Here is an 8,051-nt window from a genome sequence, read left to right as displayed (position 1 = left end):
TCTTTCAATAACATTCATTTTCAAATTCATCAACAGTTTTCGGTCAACAACAAATCCCCAATGACTAATACAAAAATTCACAAAGATTGCCCTTGAAATTCCCCGGTCAACACCCCGTACTTGCACCCTACCACTTTCTCTTTCTATTTTGAACGGTTGAATATTTGAAAACTACATGAAATTTTCCAGCATTAGAGTTTACGACAAACGAATAATAAATCGAGGAAAAGCCATTGAAATATCTTAGATTTTATAATGTCAGCCAAATTGATGTGCCTAATTAATTGATGTTACTAACACAAAGAAAATCCCCCGTCCCCCAGACTCTAATATTACTAATCTTTCTGATGCCGTCCTCAACGTTATTTTGTTAAAGATTCACTTGTTCAGATTGCGTTTGAATTTACTTTACTCACACGTGCTCAAATTATGCAACGCAAAATAATACCTCGAAAATTGCCACCCAACTTTCCGCATAACATTCGCTAAATAAAACTGCCCTAGCTAACGTAATTCCCTGAAAAGCCCTACTAAAACGGATTGAAATTATGTTGAAAAGGTTAGTACGAAAATTAACGGCCATGGCGTCATCCGGAAGTGCCGCCATTTTTGTCGCGTCACATATGTGTGTGGTTCCCGCGTCTCACATACTCCGTAACCATCGAGAAGCAACGCCGCTTCTTCCACCAGCACACACGGAATCATGTGGAAAACATACCTCTTGGATCTTCAAACCAAATACGTGCTCACCACCGAAATAACCTCTCTGTGTTCGAACGTAGCAGGGAATTCTTGCGTTCGCTGGTTCGTCAGGGGGGGTGGAACTCCGTTAGAAGAAATCAGCACTAGAACAGGAAACAAACAGCGCACAGACATTCGAACAAAACACAGAGAACACCAACCTGACGTCTTACTCGAAAGAAAGACCAAGTCGAACTGACCGCGACTCACCCAGAGATATGGAGAAGGAGAATGAGCTTCGACTTCTGCGCATCGGTACACTATGGGGGCCGCCATTTTATCAGTTAACCTTAAAGTTTTGTTTACCTACGAGGTTACGACGTTGTTGAACCAGTTGTAATTTGGAGTTAAAATTATTACTTAATTTGTTTTACCGTTAGTGTACGTGTGAACGTGCTTGTTAGTGTTAAAGGACATTATTATTGACAACAAACATGTCTTGTACAGTTTCTCACTGTAAAAATTGTCAACGATTTCGTTCAGAAGGTGTATCTTTTCATCAGTAAGTTTTCTTCATTATCTTATTAAAATCGAATACGTAGATAGTTATAATTAATAACAATTGGTTATTGCAATACTATGTGATCAATATTTATTATATCTGATTTTAGGTTTCCGAAAGATCGAAAACTTTTAAAAAAGTGGCTGATTGTTGTGAAAAAAGATGACAGCTTCAAACTGACTAAGTATAAGCTGGTGTGCTCAGATCATTTCACAACAACTGATTTCATTGTTGTAAATGAGTGAAAACGATTGAAATCGAACGCAATTCCCAGTGTGAATTTAGATGAAAGTCTAGAAGCTTCTTCAACTTCAATGAGTACTGTGAGTGCTACTTCAGCTGATATTTGAGAAGAGTCTCCATCGATTATACCTCAAGGTGTAAAGAGGACATTAAGGTTTGAATATTTTATTATATTGAATTTTTTACTACTGTTAATAATTATTATTTAGTGCTGCGCAGAGATACCATGGAAAAAGCAGTAGCAGTACAAGTGGAAGTAAAAGCAAGAACTCAAAAAGTAGTTCTGACAGGAGGGAAGGTGATAAGCTGGCGTTACATAAAGAAACTACATGAATTACAAAATGATGAATTCCTAAATGTTGCAAACAAGTTGAAAAAGGCACATTTGGAGTGATGGAAACAAAATGAAAGTAAGTTGTTTTCCTGACAATATTCCTTATTGACAATAATTAAGTTCTATTATAGGTGAGTTTAGCAGCACAAACTCTTAGCAAGAGTTGCGGATGCACTTGAATTTTTAAAAGATCTTGGTATTAGTGACTTTCAAGGTTGTGAAACAACAATAGAATTCATCAGAAGGATAGATTCTTTATTTGATATTCTCAATTCCCGAAGTGTACGTGCTAAGAATTTTAAGGCACCTTTGAGAGAAAACAATGAAGAAATGTGGCGTCCATTTCTCATCGACACCAGTGAGTATCTTCTGAATTTGAAGGATGTCACTGGCGGCCCTTTGTGGTGCACGCCCCGAAAAACGTCAATTCTGGGCTTTGTTATTTCCGCTACGTCGTTCATGGGAATTTTTGATGAATTTGTTAGTAGTAAGAGGTTGAATGACTTGCTAACATAAATGTAGTCAAGATCATCTAGAAATTTTCTTCTGCTCAGTGCGGTAAGCTTTTAAAAAAACAATTGTATTACTTTTTTATGCACTGGAATTACACAAATCTGTATTTATTTTTCTGTTTTCAGATCGAGAAATGGGTGAAACAATAACCCTACTCCTCTACGATTTTGTAAAACTTAGAAGATTGCTTCTATTTACAAACATAACGAGGGAAGGAGGAAATTGTAAAGTGCTTTGCACCACCTGTCTGCTCTCTGTTAACATTGGCCCAAAGCAAAAGAGCACAAATGTTCAACAATCAGTTGACGTGTTTGTCTTGAAAAAATATGATCTCGATATTTTGACTGAAGCACTTGCAGATCATGACTATGACCGTCTAAGTTTATTGGGCTGAGTGAAGTGGCAGAAAACGTGGCATATATTGGTAGCTATGTTGTCAAAATGGTGGTGAAGACGTTTAAGTGCGCAGACTGCATTTCTTCTTGTATTGAAACAAGAAGAAGTGACTTACACTTTTACAGATTATTGGACAAAAAAAACATGGGTAAAATCAAATACTTACAATAGTTATTTTTTAAGTCTTAACAAAATTTTGATTTTAGGTGGGCTTATTAAACCTTTTGCTGGGGTTGTGAAGACTTGTTGTTACTGTTAATACGAAAAATTTTGCAACTCACCGATAAACTTCCAAGCGATGAACAATTTTTTAAAACTTTCGGCATGCCAGCATTCTTTTTCCTAATTTAGAAGACCCACGCACTCGAGACGGTGGCCATCGATGAAGGCCATTTATATATTCTTATTAAACAAATAATTAATGCCTACATGCGAATAAGAATGTTTCATTTGAGCAAAAGACTTTCATGTCTTGCTCAAGGCACTTCTGTTAGACATGTGTACACATAATTAGTACTGTTTTCGCATCAATAAATATATTGAAGTATAATTATGTTTATTTATTCGTTTAAGGTGAAATATATTTTAGTTGTGATTTATTATTAGGTCATTGTAATTAATGATTTTAAACTTCCCGCCCAATAATGAAGCAATTGTCTAGGGATATCAAGTTCTGTTAGTGATTTGTGATTATGTTGGCAACAGTCAACTGATAAAATGGCTGCTTTCAATTTTAGACCAAGGATTTCGTCTGCGCATGGGGAAGCTCATTCTCCTTCTCCATATCTCTGGACTCACCCCGCTCAAACACACCCTTCTGCGCATCTCTCTCTTAGTGGTTTTCGTTTCTTTCCATTTCCATCCCTTTTCTTACCAAAAGTTTGGCGCGCGGAAATTTGGTTTGAAACGGCTTACTACAACAGTTTTCTTGTATCTACCAACGCCAGAATGCATAAAATTGACCTAAACGTCTCCTTTTCCTATTCTGAGTCGATTCTGCATGCTTTAAGTGTGTTTGGTGGCTCAGAACCATCAAAAAACGTTGAAATATAGTTCAAATTCAATAAAAATCGACAAAAATACAGTTTATAGCTAAAATTTGATGGTTTCGTTGCACTTTCCGAGCCCGTAGGGCATCTGAGTGGCTTAAAAGTACAAGAAAACACTTCAAAAGTGACGTTTCTGAAGAATTTTAACAGTTTTCTTGTATCTACGAACGCCAGAGTGCATAAAATTGACCTAAACGTCTCCTTTTCCTATTCTGAGTCGATTCTGCATGCTTTAAGTGTGTTTGGTGGCTCAGAACCATCAAAAAACGTTGAAATATAGTTCAAATTCAATAAAAATCGACAAAAATACAGTTTCTAGCTAAAATTTGATGGTTTCGTTGCACTTTCCGAGCCCGTAGGGTATCTGAGTGGCTTAAAAGTACAAGAAAACACTTCAAAAGTGACGTTTCTGAAGAATTTTAACAGTTTTCTTGTAGCAAGGTTTTGCTTTATCCAGTGGAATTGATTGTTTGGAAATTATAGGTGAATAAAACTGAACGAAACGATTGAAATGTGTATTGCAACTTGGTGGTACATCAACTGAACTTACTTTACTAGTTTTGTGTCAAGTGCGCACATGCGCAAGCTTATGTCGGTAATACAGTTAGCAAAAGGGTAGTTTTCTATAATATCAACACTCCCACTAGGAAACTACAACTATCAACAAAAAAAATTTTTAAATTTAAATAATGTTAAATTAACGCTTCTTGAGTCCCATTTCCTTCAGGTGCTTTTCATGCAGCTCCAGAGGTAATGCTTTGGTCATCACATCAGCTGTCATTTCCTTCGAAGCAATGTGTTGAACTTGTATGGCCTTTTCTTGAATTTGCTCACGAAGGAAATGATGTCTCACATCTATGTGCTTTGTCCTTGCTCTGTATCCTCCCACTCGACTCAGATCCACTGCGCTTTTATTGTCACATTTCAGAATAGGTCCTTCGTCATCGACTTCAGGCATTAATTCATTTAGAATGCCCTGTAACCAAATAGCTTCTTGCGCCGCTGCACTTAGAGCCATGTATTCTGCTTCAGTTGTGGATTAAGCAATGGTGGGTTGTTTCTTGCTATTCCATGATACAGGGGCCCCTTGGAATGTAAAGACATATCCTGTGGTTGACCGTCTCTCATCTTCATCACCTGCCCAGTCTGCGTCACAAAAACCTGCAAGTTTTCCATTCTCTGTCCTTGTAAAACAGAGTCTGAAGTCCTTTGTGCCCTGGATGTATCGAAGGACTCGTTTCACAGCTGACCAGTGAGCAGAGCCTGGATTATTGTTAAATCGGCTCAATAACGCTAGTGAATATGCCATGTCCGGACGCGTACCCTGACATGCATACATCAATGACCCTACTGCCTCTTGATATGGTACATTCTCCATGTTTTGAACCTCGTTCGTTGATTTTGGGCACATTTCTTTTGTTAGCTTCTCGGATGGACTTAACGGAGTTTTAGTCGGATTGCAGTTTGCCATGTTGAATTTTGATAAAACCTCTTCTAAATATTTTGATTGGTCCAACCATAATTTGCCCTCTTTTCTGTCTCTTGTTACCCGAATTCCCAGGATATACTGTAATTCTCCCAAATCTTTCATTTTGAATCTGCTTTCCAATTCTTTCTTCAATTCATTTTTCATTTTTGAATCGTTGCCCAAAATGAGTAAATCATCTACATAGACTGCGACAATGACAATCTTATTATCCTTGCAAAGATAATATATGCACTCATCTCGTTTTGATTGATTTAGCCCGATTTCTATAAACGCTTGATGTAACTTCAAATTCCATTGTCTTCCAGCTTGCTTCAAACCATACATTGCCTTGTTTAATTTGCAAACTTTATTTTCTTGGCCTCTAACTTCAAATTAGGAGTGCTGTCCTGTGTAGGTGCTCTTGTTCTTGGCCTCGTTTTGGTGGCTCGTTTTGTGGTTTCTTTTGAGCATAAATTTTAGATTTTCGAATCGTTGCTTCACATTGAAGGTTTGACCCCCGTGAGGGGTCGGTAAGTTGTTTTTTGGAGTTGAGGTTGGTGGTTGTTGGATTTCTCATTTCGGTGGGTGTTTTTATTTGTACCGCATTTATCGTCATCGCTTGTTTTTAGATTTTTACTTCATTAATTTTTTCGGATTATTATTTGGTGTATTACTGGCTGCCTCCTTAGTGGAGGCAGTAGCTCGTTACTGACTTTTTATTATTCTGTGAGTTTTTGCAGCTATGGCGATCAAATGTAGTAAATGTGCACGTACCATAGGGCGTACAGATAATTACATTTCGTGTAAGCTATGCAAACACAATTACCACATATCATGCGGTGGTCTAACTCCTGAGGCTTATGACAGTCTGAATGATCTGGGCGATCTTACCGGCTGGTCTTGTAATTTTTGTAAACTAAAAGCTATTTCTCATAGCAGTGTGAACAATGCTGTGGGTGGGTCCAATGATGTGTTTATTTCAGTAGATCAGCTCAAGTTAGTAGTGCGAGAGATTGTTAATAGTGAGTTGCGACCTTTAACTAGTAAAATCGATTCTATGGATTCTGTGATTCGTGATCTTGTTACTCAGAACTCTTTTCTTCGCGACGAAATCTCAAAGTTAACTAAAATCTCTCAGCAGCAATCGCAGATTTCGCCGAATAATATAACTCCTTCAGATATCAATGTTAAAGCAACATATGCTGCGACGATTGCTAAGAATTCGCAACAAACAATTATTGTGAAACCGAAAGATAAAACTCAGTCAGTACATAAAACTAAGTCTGATATCATGGCTAAAATTGACCCTGTTGATTCTTCTGTGCTTATTGGTAAGGTAAAAAATCTGAAAGAGGGAGGAGTCTTACTTGGGTGCGATGATGTCGGACGGTTCAAACAACTTGCAAAATCTAAAAAGCTCTCATCTGATTATGACATTCGTGATATCAAAACGTTGCGGCCCCGAATTCGAATTGCCGGCATATCTGATTGGGTAGATGAAAGCTGTATTATTCCATATTTAGTTAAACAAAACGAGTACATCTTCAATAATGTGGACGAATACAAGCTTATAAAATTTTCTCCCTTGAAAAAGAAAGATAAGACAGACAGTTTCTTTGCGGTACTTGAAGTTGATATTGAGACATATAAGAAGGCTTTGAACATTGGACACTGCTTGATTGGCTTGGATGCCTGTACAATTTACTGCGGAATAGACGTCCTCAGATGTTACAAATGTAACGGATACAATCACTCGTCGAAAAACTGTAACAGTGAGTTGTCGTGCCCTCGCTGTGCTGGAAAGCATGTTGTAAAGGAGTGCACTGCCGTGAATCTGTGTTGTACTAATTGTTCAAACTTAAAATCCAATGAGAAATTTGAAAACATCGCTATTGATCATGCTGCATGGGAACGTCAAAATTGTCAGGCATATCAACTGACGATCAATAAACTCAAATTCGACGTTTTCGGTATCTCTATATAGCAGTTAAAAGTTTTGTCCATCGATTCTAGTTCTGTCTCTGATCATTCTGCCTTCACTCTATCTCAGTCTTTTAATAAATCTCAAATTTCTGTCTATTATCAAAATACTCGTGGAATCAACTCAAAGTTATCCGATCTTCATAATTCTATTCTCTGTTGTAATTACGATTTTATATGTCTGTCAGAAACATGGCTTAATAGTTCAGTTACGGATTCTGAATTCTGTCCCCAGAATTTCCATATTGTCAGATCAGATCGTGATTTTCATAAAATGAATGTTAGTAAAGGGGGAGGGGTATTACTAGCCGCGCAGCATCGATTCAATGTTTTTAAAATTGATTTGTCATGTAGAGGATTTGATTCGTTACAGTGTACAGATATAGTCTGTGCTAAATGTTCATTAGGTCATTTCACTATTTATATATTTGTTGTTTATATTCAACCTCTTGCAACTGTTGATGAATATGAATTGCTATTTAATTTACTAGGTAATTTTACCAACTTATATAATCAACAGGTTATTATCATCGGTGATTTTAATATTTCAGATTACCAACCTACCTTGTCATCTTCTTCTCTAAGTAGCAGAAAATTATCTTACCTTTTCAACTTCCTTGATTTCTGTGACTGTCAACAGTTTAACAATGTGAGAAATGCTAATGATCGTTTCCTAGATCTGGTTATCTCCAATCGTCACTGCTCTGTTCTGAGATCGATAGATATCTTACTGGATGAGGACATTCACCATCCATCTCTTCTCATGACTGTGGTTTCTCGGGAATCTCAACCAAAAGTGATCAATAGGAACAGTTTGGAAGATAA

General features: G+C 37.3%; 1 long non-coding RNA gene across 2 annotated transcripts; it reads left to right on the top strand.

Moving 5' to 3' along the window:
* Positions 1–956: 956 nt before the first annotated feature.
* Positions 957–3,279, top strand: LOC135120882 (uncharacterized). Of its 2 annotated transcripts, none has more exons than XR_010278775.1 (6): positions 957–1,243; positions 1,353–1,640; positions 1,696–1,896; positions 1,952–2,378; positions 2,459–2,877; positions 2,936–3,279. It is a non-coding gene; the product is annotated as an uncharacterized LOC135120882 (long non-coding RNA). The 2 variants fall into 2 exon arrangements; XR_010278777.1 differs by having other exon boundaries at positions 1,941–2,378.
* The last annotated feature ends 4,772 nt before the right edge of the window (positions 3,280–8,051 follow it).

Source organism: Zophobas morio, unplaced genomic scaffold, assembly GCF_036711695.1.
Source record: "Zophobas morio isolate AGI-343-1 ecotype UQ-CSIRO unplaced genomic scaffold, CSIRO_AGI_Zmor_V1 ptg000005l, whole genome shotgun sequence".
Classification (NCBI taxonomy): domain Eukaryota; kingdom Metazoa; phylum Arthropoda; class Insecta; order Coleoptera; family Tenebrionidae; genus Zophobas; species Zophobas morio.
The sequence above is the reverse complement of the archived record's forward strand: the minus strand, read 5'-3'. Positions and strand labels throughout refer to the sequence as shown.